This window comes from Loxodonta africana, chromosome 4 (assembly GCF_030014295.1).
Source record: "Loxodonta africana isolate mLoxAfr1 chromosome 4, mLoxAfr1.hap2, whole genome shotgun sequence".
NCBI classification, from domain to species: Eukaryota; Metazoa; Chordata; class Mammalia; order Proboscidea; family Elephantidae; genus Loxodonta; species Loxodonta africana.
In genome coordinates, this window is record NC_087345.1 from 38078872 (window position 1) to 38100946 (window position 22075).

Below are 22075 nucleotides of genomic sequence, written 5' to 3' on the forward strand. Positions count from 1 at the left end.
CGGGCCTGTGGGCCCAGGGGTGGGGTTTGGTTCCAAAGCAGTGAATACTCCTCACAGGTGTGGCCAGTGGTGGGGGGTAACAGGCTAAATTGAACAGCTCTTCTCTCCTGATGTACTTAAACTTGAAACACTTGCAGTTTTTTAACAGTAAAAAAACCCAAACCCGTTGCCGTTGAGTCGATTCCGACTCATAGAAACCGTCTAGGACAGAGTAGAGCTGCCCATGGGGATTCCAAGGAGCGGCTGGTGGATTCCAGCCACCGACCTTTTGGTTAGCCCGGTGCCACAGAGGGCTCCTTTTTAACAGAACCAGGAGCCAAAAGACCTGCTGAGAAAGAAAGAAAAAAAAAAAAAAAACAAAAAACTGTACAGGCTATGAGAAAGCCAGAAGAAAGGGCAGAGGAGGTCGCTGCTAGCAACAGAGGCCACAGGAGCAGTTGCCACGAAGGGCTGCAGAGATGCAATGAGAACGTGACCCTTCACTTCCTGTCCAGTCTCCCTGAGGCCAATCCACTGAGGGGGTCTGATAAGTGATTAGAAAGATGCTATGAGAAGGGCCAATGGTTATAGAGAAGGGGGACCTAACCTAGGCTGGTTCAGAGAAGGCCTTCCAGAGGAAGGGAAGTTAAAGCTGAGACCTGAAGGAGCAGGGTGAAGGGGTGGAAAGGGAAAGCATGTTCGGTGCAGAGGGAACTGCATGTGCAAAGGCCCAGAGGCAGGGGAACATGGCACATTCAAGGAAGTGACAGGAGCTCACAGCAGCCAGTGCAGTTTCACAGGGACTCTATTTTAAGTGAGCATCCAAACTTATGGTGCTAGTTATTGCTTAGATGAGGACTAGAAGTGAGGTTTTCGAACTCCTGGTTGAGACACTGCTACAATTGCACAGTGGACATTTCCTGCCCACTGGCCTCACAGAGATTCAGGTCAATCCCACTTCACACACACTCCATTCAGCCCACTGTTTTGATTTTTGAATTCACTAAGAATCCAAAAGGCATCCTATTAAAATGGCAGATGTTCTCCATAGCATGTGCCTTTGGTCTCCAGGCACTTGCCAATACCTTTGGCCTGAGGTGCAAAAATATTGTTAAGGATTGGTTCTTGTGTTCGTCAAAACTGCAATATTTTTAAAATGACTAAGAAGCAATTAGAATAATGATGACACTACTGAGCAAGATTTTATATTTATAGTAATAACTTCATGGCTGCCCCATAGGGTTTCCAAGGAGCGGCTGGTGGATTCAAACTGCCGACCTTTTGGTTAGCAGCTGACCTCTTAAACACTGTGCTACCAAGGCTCCCATTTATATTAATAGTAATGACTTTATGGCCTTTATAGAAATATGGGCTCATTAAAAAAAAAAAAAAATTCAAGCAACACAGAAAAGTACAAAGACAACAAGCTATCCAATATTCCACCCTTGTATTTACATGGGTGGACATCTCTTTATGCACATATACAGCTCGAAGAATGGATAGATATAAAGGACTATATAAATTTTTTCTAACAAGAGCAACTAAATTTACTTTTTCTTGAATTTAACATAAGAAAAAGAAGCAGAAGTGTGACTAAATGACTTTCTACAGTTAAATACTTAAGAAAAATTTTTAACACTAAGAAAAAAAGATTATGAAAACTTGGGAGGTTAACTGTATGTTTTCATATTCATGTTCTATAATTAACACTACATTTCTTCTCTCTTCTCTCATATTTCCTGATTTTTGTTATTTATATCATTTTTATTTTTTCAGGGTACATAATATTTATGTTCTCCTCTGTAACCATAATCCCCCAGTTGTTTAGTCTTAAAACTATACTAAAAAAAAAAAAATGGTTTAAATGCTCACCAGTGTTTTTGCTGTTGTTGTTGTTTTATAACTGAGGCTTTTCTAAGTTAGTTATTTTGATTTGAGTCATTTGGGTCAATTACATCATGGGTTTTTTTTTTTTTTTTTTAAGAAATGTTGATGATTGTTACATTCCCTGAGTTCTTTTTGGTCAAGACTGTTTGCTTATTACTTTTATGTTAAGTAATAACAGTATAACAATAATAATCTTATATCTATATTATTTTAATATTATAATTTCAAATTATAATGTAACGCTTACATTATCTCGATAACTTTATTCCCCTTACAAGTCTGTAGACTTTGCTTGTATGTTATGATAGGAAAAGTTCCTGTAGAGAATTCTGACACCAACTTGATCATTCCCCATAAGTGAAATTTGCTTTTTCTGTCTGGGGTCTGAACTACTGAAGTTTTAGACCAGGTGTATCTTTGTCATTTTAAATCTGCTATTCCAGGCCCGTGGCATGATCTTCTAACCAAAGATTCTGTTCTTCTTTACTTTCAGAAGAATCTCCCTATCCTCTATCTTTGAATTATTTTCCTTTCGAAATGTTGGATGGCTTTGCCTAACCTCCATGGCTATCATTTTCTCTTATTGCTATAACCCCTTTCCTGTGACTACCTCCTGTGCTTTACCCCATGCCATTCCTTTGATTTTCAGTCATGTCTTCCTGTTGTTTTCTTTTTAATTTCCCCCCCATGTTCTTATTCATTTATTACCCTTACATCATGTTTTTGTTTTCAACTTCTTTTCTTGCCTTTTCAATCTATCTTTTAAAAAAGCCCCATTGTTTGATCAAAGATTCTATAGAAGAATCTTGATCAAAAGGAGGAAAATATAGAAGAGAATTTCAAATTCTCAGGGATTCCAGGCTTTCTGGAGTCATGGAGGCTGGATGAACCCCCAAAACTATTGCCCTGAGATAATCTCTAAATCTTAAACCAAAAATATCTCTGAAGCCTTCTTAAAACCAAACAATACTTTACCTTAACTAGTAAAAAATGTCTGCCTTGAGTATTATGCTGTTTTAAGAACTATCTTTTTGGAATCAAAGTGACAACAGCAACTCAAAAGATTACACAGGAACCTTAGGGGGTAGTGAATTTATGTTAATGGAGGAGGAAGGAACACCTCAGGGAAGGAAGGTGAGAATGCTTGGACAACATGAGGCAGGTAATCAATGTCACTGAATTATACACATAGAAACTGCTGAATTGGTGCATGTTTTGCTGAGTCTATTCTCAACAATAACAAAATAAATAAAATTCACTTAAAATCCTATTGTTGTTCTATCTTAACTACATTTTGAGTTTTATTTTTATTGAATTCATACTAAGTTCTTCCATCATCCCTGGGTGGTACAAACTGTTAATGCACTCAGCTGCTAACCAAAAGGTGGGAGGTTCAAGTCTACCCAGAGGTGCCTCAGAACAAAGTCCTGGTGATCTGATTCCAAAAAACCAGACTTGAAAATCCTATGGAGCACAGTTCTACTCTGACACATATGGGGTCACCATGAGTAGGAACCGACTCAATAGCAACCGGCTCTACTATGGCAAGAAGTACTTGTGAGGCTGAGTTTCCTTGGGTTGGGTTTTCTTTGAGACCAAATTGGGGGTATCTTTATTTTTTTGCAAGCGGTATTCCTTCCTTTCATTCCTCTGCTGTAGCATTTTCATACAGTTGTCATGACACTTACTTGGCAGGAACATCTCTGTCTAGAAATTCTATGCGCTCTGTTACAGCAGGTTGATGTACCCTTGATACTTTCCTCACCTTACGTGGGACCAGTTGCCTTTCTCCCTCTGAGCTACAATTTGAGGTTAGCTGTTGCTTTCCATTCACTTTTCTGCAGCCTGAAAATACTGCCATGGAGGACAAATATGACCTATCATTGCTGGGTATCTTACGCTCTGCCTTCTCTCTTGGAAGCCAGTTAAATGTCTTAAAGCCCACTCTGCTGGGTGAGAACGTGCATTCCTGGGGTCTCTTTCCCCTAATCAGCACAGACACTAGGAAGATGGCCTGCCCTGGTCAACTTCCTGCCTCTGCCAAGGGTGTTTCTTGACATTTACCAAGACTGTCACCAGTTTTGTTCTAGGTGAACTGCATTAGTAGGAATCTTTAGGATTTTGTCACCTCATCTTCTTCTCCCAGTACAGCTACTGAGGGGCCAGGGCGAGGTGTCTGCTTCCTTTCCTGACATTTTCCAAAGCGTATGGCAGCATAAAGTTGTAACCAGTTTTTTTGTCTGGTTGCTGCTGGTGAATTTGAGGCTAGGTTTGTTTTTATTTTTAACTGCTTTTTTTTTTTTTTTTTTTTTTTGGTTCACTTGATTGGGGGTTGGGGAAGGGGTGCCTCTGATTCTGCCACACTCTGTCATCATTCTCTCTGACTTCCAGCCAACTATTAATGCAACATATGCTCTGAGCCAATTATTTGGCAGTGAGGACAGAATTTGCTCTCATTCCTCCATTCTTTCAGGGACACATACCCCTTGTGAGCAGTGCCGCATAACTGGCAGATGGCCAGCAGTCTGTGGGCAAGGGCTGGAGCAAAGATCACTGGCATATAAGCACTACCCCACCAAGGACAAACCAAGTCCTTCCAACTAAGCACGCCTACACATATAAAGATACAATAACTGCTGTTTATGTTGTCTGACCTCTATCGGGAGAAGCATCCCCGTGGGTCCTTTCAGCTTGTAAATTCTGCTAAACACAATGTTACTCAAAAATGAGAGTCCTAAGGCCTTAGTACAACTCCCAAGAATATACTCTGTAAAACCAGATCAAGCTATAAATTAATTCAACGTGACCATGTGGCCACTGTTTTCCAAAGCTCGATATGAACACCACTAGTGGTGGGTAAGATGATTCCAGGTGGTACACGGATGAACGTTTTGTATTATAATAGTTATGAATCTATTTTAATGAGATTACAAAAAGTATAAATAGCATTTCAAACCCACGATTTCAAGGGTGTTGTTGTTAGGTGCTGTCAAGTTGGTTTTGACTCATAGTGACCCTACGCACAACGGAACGAAACACTGCCCAGTCCTGCGCCATCCTTACAATTGTTGTTATGCTTGAGCTCACCGTTGCAGCCACTATGTCAATCCACCTCGTTGAGGGTCTTCCTCTTTTCTGCGCACTCTGTACATTGCCAAGTATGGTGTCCTTCTCCATAGGCTAACCCCTCCTGACAACATGTCCAAAGTATGTAAGATGCAGTCTCGCCATCCTTGCTTCTAAGGAGCATTCTGATTGTACTTCTTCTAAGACAGATTTGTTCGTTCTTTTGGCAGTCCATGGTATATTCGATATTCTTCGCCAACACCAGAATTCAAAGGCATCAATTCTTCTGCAGTCTTCCTTACTCATTGTCCAGCTTTCACATGCATATGATACGATTGAAAATACCATGGCTTGGGTCAGGTGCACCTTAGCCTTCAAGGTGATATCTTTGCTCTTTAACACTTTGAAGAGTCCTTTGCAGCAGATTTGCCCAATGCAATGCGTCCTTTGATTTCTTGACTGATGCTTCCATGGCTGTTGATTGTGGATCCAAGTAAAATAAAATCCTTGACAACATCAATCTTTTCTCCATTTATCACGATGTTGCTCATTGGTCCAGTTGTGAGGATTTGTTTTCCTTATTTTGAGGTGCAATCCATACTGAAGTCTGTGGTCTTTGATCTTCATTAGTAAGTGCTTCAAGTCCTTTTCACTTTCAGGAAGCAAGGTTGTGTCATCTGTATAACGCAGACTGTTAACGAGTCTTCCTCCAATCCTGATGCCCCGTTCTTCTTCAAATGGTCCAGCTTCTCAGATTATTTGCTCAGCATACAGATTGAATAGGTATGGTAAAAGAATACAATCCTTGTGCACACCTTTCCTAACTTTAAACCAATCAGTATCCCCTTGTTCTGTCTGAACAGCTGCCTCTTGAGCTATGTACGGGTTCCTCGTGAACACAATTAAGTGTTCTGGAATTCCCATTCTTCACAACGTTATCCATAATTTGTTATAATCTACACAGTTGAACGCCTTTGCATAGTCAATAAAATACAGGTAAACATCCTTCTGGTATTCTCTGCTTTCAGCCAGGATCCATCTGACATCAGCAATGATATCCCTGATTCCACATCCTCTTCTGAAACCGGCCTAAATTTCTGGCAGTTCCCTGTGGATATACTGCTGCAGCCATTTTTGAATGATCTTCGGACAAATTTTGCTTACATGTGATATTAATGATATTGTTCTATAATTTCCACATTTGGTTGGGTCACCTTTCTTGGGAATAGGCATAAATATGGATCTCTTCCAGTCAGTTGGCCAGGAAGCTGTCTTCCATATTTCTTGACATAGACGAGTGAGCACCTCCAGTGCTGCATCTGTTTGTTGAGACATCTCAATTGATACTCCGTCAATTCTTGGAGCCTTGTTTTTCACCAATGCCTTCAGAGCAGCTTGGACTTCTTCCTCCAGTACCATCGGTTCCTGATCATATGCTACCTCTTGAAATGGTTGAAAGTCTACTAACTCTTTTTGGTATAATGACTCTGTGTATTCCTTCCATCTTCTTTTGATGCTTCCTGCGTCATTTAATATTTTCCCCATGGAATCCTTCACTATTGCAACTCGAGGCTTGAAATTTTTCCTCAGTTCTTTCAGCTCAAGAAACACTGAGCATGTTCTTCCCTTTTGGTTTTCCATCTCCAGCTCTTTGCACATGTCATAATACTTAATACTTTGTCTTCTCGAGCCACCCTTTGAAATCTTCTATTCAGTTCTTTTACTTCATCAATTCTTCCTTTTCCTTTAGCTGCTCTACGTTCGAGAGCAAGTTTCAGAGTCTCCTCTGACATTCATCTTGGTGTTTTCTTTCTTTCCTGTCTTTTCAATGACCTCTTGCTTTCTTCATGTATGATGTCCTTGATGTTATTCCACAACTCGTCTAGTCTTCAGTCACTAGTGTTCAATGTGTCAAATCTATTCTTCAGATGGTCTCTAAATACAGGTGGGATATACTCAAGGTCATATTTTGGCTCTCATGGACTTGCTCTGATTTTCTTCACTTTCAGCTTGAACTTGACTATGACCAATTGATGGTCTGTTCCACAGTCAGCCCCTGGCCTTGTTGTGACTGATGATATCGAGCTTTTCCAACGTCTCTTTCCACAGATGTAGTCAATTTGATTTCTGTGTGTTCCATCTGGCAAGGTCCATGTGTATAGCTGCTGATCATGTTGGTGAAAGAAGGTGTTTGCAATGAGGAAGTCATTGGTCTTGCAAAATTCTATCATTCGATCTCCAGCATTGTTTCTATCACCAAGGCCATATTTTCCAACTACTGATCCTTCTTCTTTGTTTCCAACTTTCGCATTCCAAACACCAGTAATTATCAATGCATCCTGACTGCATGTTCAATCAATTTCAGACTGCAGCAGCTGATAAAAATCTTCTATTTCTTCATCTTTGGCCCTAGTGGTTGGTGCGTAAATTTGAATAATAGTCGTATTAAGTGGTCTTCCTTGTAGGTGTATGGATGTTATCCTATCACTGACAGGACTGTACTTCAGGATAGATGTTGAAATGTTCTTTTTGACGATGAATCCAACACCATTCCTCTTCAAGTTGTCATTCTCAACATAGTAGACTACTTGATTGTCGGATTCAAAATGGCCAATACCAGTCCATTTCAGCTCACTAATGCCTAGGATATCTACGTTTATGTGTTCCATTTCATTTTTGGTGATTTCAAATTTTTCTAGGTTCACACTTCGTACATTCCAGGTTCCAATTATTAATGGATGTTTGCAGCTATTTCTTCTCATTTTGTGTCATGCCACATCAGCAAATGAAGGTCCCAAAAGCTTTACTCCATCCATGTCATTAAGGTCGACTCTACTTTGAGGAGGTAGCTCTTCCCCAGTCATCTTTTGAATGCCTTCCAACCTGGGGGGCTCATCCTCTGGCACTCTATCAGACAATGTTCCGCTGCTATTCATGAGGTTTTCACTGGCTAATGCTTTTCAGAAGTAGACTGCTGGGTCCTTCTTCCTAGTTTGTCTTAGTCTGGATGCTCAGCTGAAACCTGTCTTCCATGGGTGATCCTGCTGGTATCTGAATACCGGCGGCATAGCTTCCAGCATCACAGCAACACTCAAGCCCCCACAGTATGACAAACTGACAGACATGTGGGGGGATTGCAAGGATAAAGGTAAGTAAATAAAAGGTGAGTGAATTCAGAAAAAAAAACATTAAATTACTGGTACAGGTAATATACAGATATGGCTAAAAACTGTGCAAGTGGAACCCAAATGACCCAAATTTACCAGGTGCTCCATTGGTATTTCAGGCAGGACAATCCATTGTGCAGGGTTGTCCCCAGTATACCGTAGGGCCTTCAGCATCCCCAGCCTGTGTTTACTACATATTAATGACATCCCCTACCCCACCCTGAGCCCACATGTCCATATACCCTGGGGGTGAGGCAGTACTACCCCTGGTTAAAAACCACTGGACACTGTGGCACAAAAATGTCCGTTCTAGTTTTAAAAGTCTCAAGCAGGGATTTAACTCCTTTATATTTCCAGCACAGCTACTACCCATCTGTGAGTGGAGGCTTATGAGTTGCTGTGATGCTGAACAGGTTTCAGCGGAGCCTAAAACCGACTAGGAGGAAAGGCCTGATGATCTATTTCTAAAAATCAATCAATGAAAATCCTATGGATGACAATGGTTTGATCCCATTGTGCAAGGGGTTGCCATGAGTCAGGGGCAGCTAACAACAACAACATCATGACAAAATGCTCTCCCTTATTCAGATCCTGAATCTTCCATGTAATCCTTTAATTCCGTTCTCAGTGAAGTTAAAAAACACCTGTTTCAAAAGAAACATACTCTGACAAACCCATCTACCACAATGAAGCCAAGGATCCACTTGAAGGGGTAAACCCTCCTCCCATTCCTCCTTCTTACCCTTCCCTCCAATCTTTGTGGTCATTACATGACTAGAAGTAGCATAGTGTTCCCTTCTTCTTCTCCAACCACCTCCTCCTCCCTCACCCACACCTATCAATAACTGCTCTCAAACCTAAAGTCTCCTTTCCAATTCCTATTGTAGTTAGAATCCATTGCCAACAAATCAATTCTGACTTAGAGTGAACCTATAGGATAGAGCAGAACTGCTCCATAGGGTTTCTAAAGCTGTAATCTTTATGAGAGCAGACTGCTACATCTTTCTCCCGTACAGTGGCTAGTAGGTTCAAATTGCTGAACTTTTGGTTAGCAGCTGAGTGTTTTAACCATTGAATCACCAGGGCTTCTTATTGTAGTTAGAGTCAGGTCTAAAGGCTTCCCAAGTAACTCTTCTGTTTCATCTATGTCAATGCTATTTCCCAAGCTCCTTACAGGCAGAGACCATGTCTTTTACTTCTTTCTGAACCTTGTCCCCCAGTCTTTGGCCTCTTGGTGAATTCAGAATGGTACTCAACATACACTTTTTGAATAACTAATCATATTCTTAAAATGAGAAGGTTGTCCAAGTCAAGTACTGACTCACCGCCTCCATTAGCTATGTGTTTCTATTATTTGTTTGTTCCAAAGAAAAGGCATCTCTCCCAACAAATCTCCATGCAGACAGCACTCCCTGGTCTGCTCCTGATTGGCTGTGGGCTCTCTGAGTGAAGGAAAGTTCACAGGCCCAGAGTCCTGTCTGGTCCACCTCCCCTTTTTATTCCATATCCTATGATATGTGCCCACCTTAAAGGTGACCTAAAAGAAGAATTACACAGATTTCAAAAGGACAGTTCAGAGACTGAAGACCATGGACTAAAGCAGAGGCACAATAGATGTGTAAACAGCTGCTGTACAGTCAGGTAAGTCTGCAGTCGGGGTCTAAACTAACCATGGTTTTTTAACTCTAAAACTCCTCTTTTAACTTCAGTTATTTGGGGCCATGACTGGAGATATCAAGCACATACGAATTATTTGTAACAGTGCCTCAGTTAGACGTGGAGTAGTACTCTGTAAAATTATACACATTTCTCTGAAGAGTCTGGTAATATACCAGCCACCCCAAGTCACTGCTGCAGTGAGCTACTGTTATTGATGGAAGTGTCGTATTTGGATTTGCTGGACTAGAAGAAAAGTTCAGCTAAGAGACTGCTGTCTCCTAGTGCTGCCACTTTCTAGGAGTTAAAGGCTAATTGTGCCTGGAGGATATTTAAGGACTCTGCTCATGACAAGTTCCCTAGTGTTCCACTGACCAAAGCAAGATATGTAGCCAAGCCCCACACCTGTAGCACAGGGAATTAAATCTGCTCTGGGGTAGGGGGTGGGGGATAAAAACTTGCTGAGCAACAATCTATAAACACTTACAAGTATGCTAATAATTTTTAAAAATCTAGATGAAATGGATACATCCCTGGGAATATACAAAATGTCAAAATTGACGCAGGAAAAACGAGAAAACTTGAATAAACCAAAGGATGAAATAAATTAAAATGGTAATCAGAGCCCTTTCCTGCTAAATAGCCTCAAGGTCCAGGCGGTTTTACAAGTGAGCCTTATCAAACTCTTATGGTATATTTAATTTCTTATTTTACAAAGCTGTTCCAGAAGAAAGGAAAAAGAAGAAAAACTGTCTAGCTCATTTTATGAGGTTATTCCAAACAGGATAATGAATATATAAGAAAAGAAAATCACAGGCTCATTTCACTTCTGATTTTGAATGCAAAAATCCTAAATACTAGCTGATTGGACCCTAACATCTATTTAAAATATGATATCATAAACAATTAGAATTTATCCCAGGATTGCAATAATTTCCAGTATCATAAAAATATATCAGTAGATGGAAGAGAAAAATCATTATTATTTTAACAGATACAAAAAGCATTTGATAGTTTTATGCCCATTTATGATTTTTAGAAAAGATTTCTTTAAAAAACCATAAATATAGGAAACTTAACTTGGTAAAGGTTGTAAACTGAAAATATCCAATGAGCATTTAATTTAATGGAGAAACTTTAAACATATTCCTTTAAGACTGTGAATAAGACAAGGATGCCCAGTATCATCCTTACTGTTGAATATTGTATTGAAGGTCCTGACGAATGGTATAAAGAAAGAAAAAGAAATTAGGTATAAGCATCTAAAGGGAAGAGGTAAAAATTGTCACTATTTTCAGAGAGTATGATCTACATAGAAAAAGATCAGGATCAACAGACAATTCACTGGAATAAATAAGCAAAATTTGCCAGATACAAGGTCAACTTTAAAAAAACAAACAAAAAACCACCAGCAAAACAGCATTTCTACAATCTAGCAATAACCAAATATAAAATATAGTAAAAAATAAAAGAAGCCATAAAACTATAAAGGGTCTAGGAATTAACTTAGTAAAGACCACCTAAGACCTCTATAGGGAAATTTTAAGGCATTAGTAAAAGACAGAAAGCAATATCTGAATAAATGGAGAATCATTCAATGCTCTGGGTGGGATGATATTATCTTATATAAAGGTGACATTTATTGTAATGACAATTAAAATTCCATAATAGACAAAGGAGAGGATTTCACCAAACTAGGGAAAACTAGCTAATTATCTAAAGAAAAATAAAACTAGACTTTTACTTCACACCATAAATAATGATGAATTCCAGGTGGATTAAAGGCCAAATGTAAAAGATAAAGTTATTGGAAATTAGTGTAGGAGTATCTTTGTGACATGGGATAGGAAAAAACTTTTTTTAATTAATTCCCAAAATTACTATTCGTAAGATAAAAAAAATTTTACATCAAAATTAAGGATTTCTGTCCAATGAAGGGGACCGTGGTCAAAGCTGACAGAAGCAGAATAGGAGAAGACACTTGTACTGTCTAAAACCCATAAGGGAACAGATACTATCTAGATTATATAAGGTGCTCCTGAAAACCAACAAGAAAAGGATAAGAACATAAGAAAAAGAACCAAGGTCCTTATTCCAAAGAACAGGAGATTCAAATAAGAGAAAATACAAGGCAAGCATATGAAGAAATGCTTGAACTCAGGAATTTAATAAATAATAAAGGGAAACAATAATGAAAAATTCCTTTATGTGCACAGAAAGTTATACAATGCCAAGTTTTGGCTGGGATGTAGAGATGTCGGGAACCTTATTCACTGCTGGTGGGAATGAAGATGAACAGCTATTGTGAAGATCAAGCAGGCAGTGTGGGGTGAAATTGAGTATACTATACAATCTTGTTCACAGGTACATACATCGAAGAAAAATTCTGGAAAAGATCCATAAGGGGACATATATAAGGTTGCCTGTGGAAAGCTGCATTTGTGCTAGCAAATTACTATACCCTATAACCCAATCCTATTTCTCAATATCTATATCTCAGAAAAATTTTCATACAGATTCTTGATGGGTCACGTATGAGGTTGTTTATATGAGGTAATGTTGTTGGAAAAAAAGGAGCTGGAATCAACCTAAGAGCTCGTTACTGGGTTAATAGATAACATGTGAAGGAGTACAACAGGGAATACTGTGTCACATTAGAAAGGATTGACTAAAAATGTAATAAAAACAATAAAATCTACAACAACGCAAATTAAAAATATATGTTAAGACTAACACCACTTACAAAAACACACACAAATAAAAGAATATATATCAGAAACAACAGACCAGTTACTTATGGGAGGGAAGGATCTGGGAATAGAGACAAAAACAAATAAATGAATAAAAAACAAGAAAAACTGGAAGAATGGAAATGGGGAACCCAGGGTGGAGAAGGGGAGAGTGTTGATACATCACAGGATTGGCAAGAAATGTCACAAAACATTTTGTGTATTAATTGTTTAATGAGAAACTAATTTGCTTTGTAAACTTTCACCTAACGCACAATTAAAAAAAAAAAAAAGGAAAACAAATAATAAAAAGCTTTTCATATACCAATTAATGAAGTGTGCCATAAATTGAGTATGAAGAAGGAAACAAAGAAAAAGTAGAAAACTTAATGAATGAAGATCAAGAACCATGCTGTAAACCCAATTGTCTCATGATACTCTTAAGGCTGATGACATCAAGTTTATCTGTGCAGCTGGCGGGGTTGCCAGCCTGGGGAAGTTCGCCTCACTGCGGACCTCACAGGGCCCCGTGTTAACCCTGCAAAGAAATATCTTCAGCTGAAGGACTGGCTGCCTGGAAAGGATAGAACAGCACCTTGAAAAGAAAATGAATTAGAACTCCTTGTTCTGACAGATAATCACAGAGAACAATCTGGTCCTCACAGACAGAGAGGCGGAGAAATAAACTATTTGAGATTTCTAAAACCAACTTGCAGGATGATGAAGTGACAGCTGAATCCAAATAACAAGGCCATATTGCAAAATACAAATTAGTGATACTTATTATAATGGAAAACTTGATTTGACTATCAAGCCGTGAAAGGTCAACAACAAACCTTGTAGCAATACTGAGTGCTCGTTGAATTAAAAGGATGGAAGGTAGGGTGGACACAGCTGTGGGCCAAGAATTCACAGGCCTGGATACTATCTAAATTTGAATCTGCCTCCTCCAGCTAGCTATATAACTTGGGGCAAGTCATTTAGCCTCTCTGGGAATGTTCTCTCATTGGCCTGAGGTAAAACCAGATGATTTCCAAGGCCTTGTTTAGATACAACATGTTATACTATCATTTTTTAAAAGCAATTTTGTTATTTGCTGCAGATCTTGTTTTTTGACTCCTCATTAAGTCAACAACTATTTACTTATTATTGTATCACTTTTTCCTACACGTCTTCTAAGATGGAACCAAGACTTCTGGACTTTTCTACTAACAGTTTGCTTATTTGTTTTTGCTTGTTAAAGGTTATACCTGGAAACTTATCCTTTCATAGCAAACAAAACAAAACCTAGTGAAATTAATATTTGAGACAGTAAAGTTTTTAAAAAACAATATAAAAACTTTAAAAGCTCATTTTACAACTTGCTGGGGCGCTCATTTTTTCACACATTCATATGGATCTGACATAGCTCCATCAATTTGTCATTTATCTGCACATAAACTTGTTACTGCTGAGTTGATTCTGACTCATAGAGACCCCATAGGACAGAGTAGAACTGCCCAATAGGATCTGTAAGGCTTTAAATCTTTTCAGAAGCAGACTGACACATCTTTATTCAGTGAACTGGCTGGTGGTGGGTTTGAACTGCGGACCTATCAACTAGCACCTGAGTGCTTTAACCACTGTGCCATCAGGGCTTCTCTCGTCTGCACATAAAAAAATTTTTTTTTTTTTTTTTTAACATAGTAGTCACTTAATAAGTATGTGCTGGATAAATGAATTATTCACTAAAATTACAACATAATATTCATTCAGCTCTGCTTCCTACTCTATAGCTACATTGTTAACGAAATATTCCTACCTTCAGTTTACTTAACATTTAAAAACCAATGAATTCTTGCAAGCAGCCAGCCAAGGCAGAACAATAGGTTTCTATTTACCTGGAGCAACAGAGAAAGAGGAGAATGAGGAATAGGAAGAGAATATGGAATGTGTGGCTCATTTTCTCCATGAACAACTGCCTCCCTTGCCATCAGACCAGAAGAACTGGATAGTACCCAGCTACCATTACAGAAGAATCCTGATCAAAATGGGCAAAACTCAGAACAGAATTTCAAATTCTCATGGACTCCAGACTTTCTGGAGCCATGGAGGCTGGATGAACCCCTGAAACTACTGCCCTGAGATAATCCTTAAGTCTTAAAACAAAAATATCCCCTGAAGTCTTCTTAAAACCAAATAATAATTTAGCTTCACTAGTAAAAAAAATGTCTGCCTTGACCATTATGCTCTTTTAAGAGCTATCTATATGGGATCAAACTGACTATAGCAACTCGAAAGATTGGGGGCAGCGAGTTTATGTTAATGAGAGAAGAACAACTCAGAAAAGGGGGGTGAGCATGGTCGCACAAATTAAAGAATGTAATCAATGTCACTAAATTGTACTTGTAGAAACTGCTGAATTGGTGTATGTTTCACTGTGTATATTCCCAACAACAACAAAATAAAATTTAAGAAAATAATGAATTAACATTGTATGATATGGGAGTAAATAGGAAATTTTAAAAGGGTGTACTTTATAATAGTAAATATTGCCAAAGGACAGGCCGTTAGCCCGCTTTCTATTTGAACTAGGCGACAATGAAATCTCCCCTCCAACACCTATGTGTAATTTGAAGAGTCAGAAAGACAGACAAACCCCAAGATGGCTTCTGGATAAATATGGGTGAGTGAGGTCTAATCCCAGAGTCTCTATCCCCCTAATACCTAAAGAAATGAAACAGAAGTAATAAAAAGAAGTTAACCAAAAAAGATGGCAAAACTACCCTCCAATTCCCACCTCCCTGAAGTTTCATCAATTATTCAACAAAACTCAGCTTTAAGAGAATCTGTCTAATATTTTCAAACCTTGAGAGGAACTTTCACTTATCACTCTTCTCTTCTGACTTAAAAGTAGAGTAGGGCTGGCAACTGCTCCCCAGAGAGATGGGGTAAGTCAGAAATGTGAACAACCAGGCCTGACTGCCCCTGGCAGAAGTGGAATGACATTTCACGTGGTCTCATCAGAGACTGCAGAGCACAGGTACTGCAACATGGCCCACACATAGACAACTGAGTTGAGCACACCCGCTGCCCCAAACCCTCTGCCTGCACATGCCCACTTTTTTCTTTTGGAACATGAATAGAATAAAACCAGGGCTTAACAATGAGACGCTCAAATAACAAAATGAGTAAAGAAGCTTGTCATACTAAGACAAGAAACTGAGGACCAAAACGGCATGCTCATGAAACAGTTAAATTAAAAACACAAAGGAATGGACATAACATGACTCAAAATAAAATTATTTATATTCAGGAATGGTTTAAAGCAATAAGAGATAAAAGGTAAAATCTAAAGCAATTAGAGAAAAATGATAACTATGGAGAAGAAGAAAATACAATCCATGAAAACCTTAATAGGCATCCCTGAAGTAAAAATTCAAATTATTCAACAATCTAATACAAGAAAATATCCATAATAAGCAACAGAATCTCTAAATCAAAAAAGTATAATCTGTTTTAGAAAAAATGGATATAAAACAACTATGTGATATATTTGGGTTAAATTATTTAATTTCCAGTTCAAAGAAGTAATTCTTCAAGCAAAAAAAGCAAGTCCCTTACAATGTAGGGATTGGAGTGGGGGAGTCTGTCAAATTTTTCAGCAGCAACTTTAAATGCAAAAGATAATTAAGCGATTACTCCAAAATTCTTAGGAGAATGAAGTATGGTCTATCAGTATTATTCCTAACCAAGATGTTATGCAAATCTAAAGGTAATCAATGAAACAACTCAAGAATTCACCACTCATGAGCCCTCCTTTAAAAATCTTCACATTCTAGTCATTGTGATGAATAGGCACAGCAAGAGGGGTAGGTGGAAATAACAGATACATTGTCTGTACAGAGTTTAAAAACAGTAATAAAACCTCTACGAGTCAGTCTGCTTTTCATATCACCATATTCTAGCAATTCTAAACAATGCAAAGGATAAAATACTACCCCCACCCCCACCCCCGGGGTGGAGTGCATCATTGCTGGTCAGTTTCCCATACATTCTTTGATCTGCCATTTGATATCCATAATAGGAAAGTCACAGTAAAAAGGGCAGCACTGCCCATTGAATTTATCTAATATAAAACCAACTCTAAACAATGGAATGTTATATACCTTAACAATACCAAAATCAAGTCTAGACTATAGAATAGAATGGAAATATTATATAGCTTGACTCTGAAAACAGTAGTGTAACTCACCAAAATCGAGAAGGGAGAGAGTGAAAATGCCTATAATCTCATCTATAATGACAGGCAGGAAATCAATACTGTCTAAAATGGAAATGGTAGTAGTCAGGATAGACATAGTTGTCCGTGGTTAGAAACAACTGTTAAATCTCAGTGACTTCACAGGACAAGAGTTCATTTCTTGCTGACACACATGCTTCATTGCAGGCCCAGATGGCACTCCAGGGCAGCTGCCCTCCAGGTGCTGGCTCTGCATCCTACACAGCAATGATCTCATGCCCTTACACGTGGATGTCAGTGTCCATACTCACCAAGCAAGCAAAGAAAGGGTCGGACACTGGAGCTTTAGCAATTCTGTGCACCTGTCTGTAAGTGGTTCTTCTGCTCACATTTTGTGGCTAAAGCAAATCCCAAGGTCACACTAACTCGAAGGGAGTGAGGAAATACAAGTTTCCTAGATCCCAGAAACACAGCAGTAATGTCTACCACAGAAACTTATAATTGGAAAACAAGAATCAAATTCTTCATAACTTTTTCTTAACCTTCAAGGGGTGGGGGTGGGGGGTGGGGGGTGGGGGGGCCACATTTCTTACTCTGAAAAAAAATCCAAAGTTCAATAATTTCTTAACTTTCACTTAGTTTCTTTTCTTCAATTCAAGTAAGATTAAATTTAATGGTTTAGAAAGCAGGCAACATATGACCCCACTTCAGTAAAATTTATTTAGCTTTTTGTCTATCCAACCATCCATCCTCCCGCATGCAAATATGCTTAGAAAGATGTCTAACAGGATGTTCACTTAATGCTAATAAGGCATATTTCTGAGTGATAGGATTTGTCTTTTTTTTTTTTTTCCTGCATTGCTTGGATTCTTTATAATGAGAATGCATCATTTTCATAAACATAGTAAAGTCATTATGAGAAAGAATACCAATGAATAAGAAATATTCTATTAATATGCCTTAAAACTGCTGGGTGCTAAAAAAGAGAAAAACAAGTTTTTCCATTGCCATAGGAAAGGAAGGGAGATGAAAGGAGGAGGGAAACGTGATATTTCGTGATCATTACACACCCTTTGAAATTGCAAGCTGGGTAAATGCTGGTGATAGCATTTGGGCCCCTGACAGCTCATAAGAGCTATGGTGCTTCAGGTCATGTAGCTGGTTTTAATCAGTTATCCAAAGGACACACATTCCTATTTACCAAGTTTTTAAATCTTTTCTTATTCAGAATAAGTCAGTGCTGATACAGGCCATTCCTACCAAACATGTAGCTGCTTATTGAGTTTAACAGAGCTGCACTATGGAACAGAGTTGGTTTTTCCCTTATTAAAAAAAAATATGGACACTAAATACAAAATTGATAAAAATGAAGAGGAAAAAAATAACAACTTCTAATCAGGGCCAACTTATCCATTAGGCACAGTGGGGACAGTGCCTAGGGCCCACAATACTTCTAGGTGCCCAAGGAAATGTTTTATATATTTTTTTTTTAAGCATAAGAAAAAGTGAACTCAAGTAAAAATTATTTTCATATACAATTTTAATGTGTTCATCTTTAGACCAATGCAGTAATAAAATATAATTTTCAATATTTTTTATGGAGGAAGAGGCGAAAAGCATCTCGGGCCCGTGAAAGTCATAACGTGGCCCTGCTTCTAAAATTTCTAAATCACAAATTTAGTGGCAGGCAGATGGCAAAATTTACTTGGTTTAGAGAAACACGTACTTAAAAACTACCTTTAAAATAAAAAATGTAGTTGCTGAGAGACAAAATTCCAAAGTGCCTTGTCCTTTGCCCAGAGCATACAGACTCAGATAACTAGTGTACATTCTCAACATTAATGATAACACCGATTCTTCACAGGCTCTTAGAAAGGCATTAAAGGTTCCTTCACAAGGAAGTGGCATTATCTAGATAGCAAGTTCTCAGCATTTCCCCCTTTTCTAAATAGGGCAAACAAACTCCTCAATCACATTATTTTCCACAGATGATTGTTCTCCAAAATTTTCAAAATTGTTTAAAAATATGTGTAACTGTATCTTAGTCTTCAAGATCAAATGCATAAATATTTAAACTGATACACAAAATAACGAAAACAAGCTGGTCCCAAGATCCCTTGATATTATCTCGTTTGCTACTGTTTCCTGGGCAGTAAAAAGTAAAGACAGAGTTTCAGCAGCTTTGACTGCATATTATAAATTAAAACAACCCTGACAGATTTAAGTGTTCCTTATTAGTCTTAAACCTGCTCGGAAGAAGATAAAATCATCAGTAACGAGTGCTTAGAAGGCAGTTGACTCCAGGCATCAAAAGCACATTCTTTTGACGGAGTTCAGCTGGGTTGAGTGGCTTGGCGATAAGACCAAAGAAATAAAAAAGGACAAAGGTCAAGTAAATTTGCCAGGCAAAATTCTTCAAAGATATGACACAACAATAATCTTAAAAATGAAACTTTCAGTCCCCCCCATCAGCTACCTAGGGGCAAGAGGGAGAAGACAGCCTTTTTAGTTTGCTGCCTTCCCACAGCTGGATGGGACAGTTAATATGGTGACTGACATAATCCAGAATCAAAATAATTCTGATAGACTGATGGAATGATACTAACAAGATTTTATTTGTTTTAGGGTTAAATGTGACATACTATCACCAAGTTGGAGCCCCTGGGTAGTACAAGCGTTTAACGCACTCAGCTGCTGTCCAAAAGGTTGGAGGCTGGAGTCCACCTAGAGGGCCCTTAGAAGACAGGCCTGGTGATCTACTTCCAAAAAAAAAAACAGCTATTGAAAACCCTATGGAGCATAGTTTATTCTGACATGCATGGGTTCACCATGAGTCGGAATCTACTTGATGGCAACTGGTTAGCTGGTTTATCATCAAGTTTTAAAAACCGATCATAAAAGTACAGGATGTTTTCAACCTGGTTTAAATGCAGTTCAGGAGAAAGGTTCAGATGTTTTAATTGACTGCAAACACAATATGACCCTAGCCAAAAAGCAAGGGCAATTTAAATTTTTTTAACACACAAGTTTGGAATCAGGAGGAAAGGAGATGATACTCTCACAGAATCTGCATTAGTCAGACAGACCACTTCCAAATCAGTGACCTGACTGCATATTGTGTGGACAGAGATGTTGGCACAGCCCTAATCCAAGGTCTGCCTAAAGATGTTAACCTGCAAGTGCCACGTTATCTCATTGTGAAAGAGGTTGGCATATACCACGGTGAACTATGAGCTGTAGGAAGACAGGGACTGTTTGTCTTAAACATAGTTAGGACCTAGCACAATGCCTGATACATAGCAACTCCCAAGAAATATCTTTTAAAGGTTTATTTTAAAAATTTTATGCACAGGATGCATTCCTGAAGATCACATATAATGCAAGACTAACCTGACAAAGCTCAGGCAGCACTGCCATATTGCAAGAGATAAACACATCTGAGAACTCCACTTGGTTTTGAAATTTTGAGATTTTTTATACGTTTTTAATTTTTTACGGTTTGCATTATTTCAAATTTTATGCTTAAAGTGAGACTTCAGTAATACTTTTTATCAACTAATTCAAATTTGCCTAATTTCACATAGCTCTGAAGATTGACAAATTCAGCAAAGAGTAATTGAGGCCTATTATGTTGCCAAAGTCTGGGTGGTGCAGACATCTAACACACTCAGTTGCTAAACAAAAGGTTGGAAGTTCAAGCTCATTCAGAGGCACCTTGGAAGACAGATCTGGCGACGTACTTTCAGAAAATTGGCCACTGAAAACCTCATGGAGCACAGCTCTACTCTGATACACATGGGTTGCCACGAGTCAGAGTGGACTAGATTGCAACTGGTTGGTTACTGTCATGGACTGAATTGTGTACCCCAAAGAGAATGTGTGTTAACTTGGGTAGTCCGTGATTCCCAGCATGTGTCATTGTCTATCACTTTGTCACCTGATGTTGTTTTCCTGTGTGTTGTAAATTCTATCTCTGTGACGTTAATGAGGTAGGATTAGCGGCAGTTACGTTAATGAGGCAGGATTCAATCTACAAGATTAGGTTATATTTTAAGCCAATCTCTTTTGAGATATAAAAGAGAGTAGCGAGCAGAAAGACATGGGGACCTCATACCACCAAGAAAGCAGTGCTGGGAGCAAAGTACATCCTTTGGACCCGGGGTTCCTGCACTGAGAAACTCCTAGACAAGGGGATGATTGATGACTAGGACCTTACTCCTGAATCGACAGGGTGAAAGACTCCCCCCAGAGCTGGCACCCTGAATTTAGACATCTAGCCTCCTAGACTGTGAGAAAATAAATTTCTTTGTTAAAGCCATTCACTTTAGATATTTCTGTTATAACAGCACTAAATAAGACAGTTACTATGATTCTAAGCACTTTTTAGGTGTTAATGCTATGAGTCAAAATCGACTTGATGGCAACAGGTTTGATTTTTTTCTTTTTCTTGGTTTGATGGTACAGCAGTGAGCGGCAACAATAAAACAAAACCCCTGACCTCAGGGACCTCATTTCTCCAGAGTGAAATTTAGCTACTTATGTAAATTGTGGATTGTCTAAAGCACCTCTGTGGAATTCAGAGCTTGAAAACCACCTCCTAGACCACTTATATGTTTCATTTATTTTACTAATGAATGAGATAAAGTCAGGAGAATTAAGTGGCTGCAGTGGTTAAGAGCTTAGCTGCTAACCAAAAGGTCAGTTCAAATTCACCAGCCACTCCCTGGAAACCCTACAGAGCAATTTTAGTCTGTCCTATCGGGCCGCTATGAGCCAGAACTGACTCATTGACAATGGTTTTGGTTTTTGGTTTTGGCTCACTCGCACAATTAAATGATGACGGAGCTCCTAGGACAGCGACCAACAGATGCCTACCTAGCTACTTACTGTTACAAGCCAGCAGCTGAAGTTAACAGTTCGGGGACACAATTATGAAAGAATCTCAGAAATAATGTAAAGTAGTCATTAATACATATGCTTTTACCTCCCTTGTAGCCTTATTAACTGTGATGGTTAAGATTGTGTGTCAGCTTGGCTGGGCCATCATTTTCAGTGTTTTGGTAGTCGTATAACGAGGGCACTGGGTTGGTTTTGGTATAACGTGATCACTTCCCTGTTAAGATTTAATATGTGATCACCCCCATGATGTGATCTACTGTGAAGAGCCAATCATTTGAAAGGGAATTTCCTCAGGCTAGTGGCCTTCATCCAATATAAGTGGACATTGGCAAGGCTTGGGGGCTTTTTGTTCGTGCTGGATCCTGTAGCTCGCTCCTGTTCATCTGAGCTCCAGTTCTTGGAACTTAAGCTAGCAGCTTACCTGTGGTCTTGCCTGCTGATCTTGGGATTCATCCATCTTCACAGCCTGT

General features: G+C 38.8%; 1 protein-coding gene across 4 annotated transcripts in view; it reads right to left on the reverse strand.

Moving 5' to 3' along the window:
* The window catches only part of CRADD (CASP2 and RIPK1 domain containing adaptor with death domain), a 310952-nt gene that overhangs the window by 98127 nt on the left and 190750 nt on the right, over nucleotides 1-22075 (reverse strand). The gene's annotated exons all lie outside the window — the stretch shown is intronic.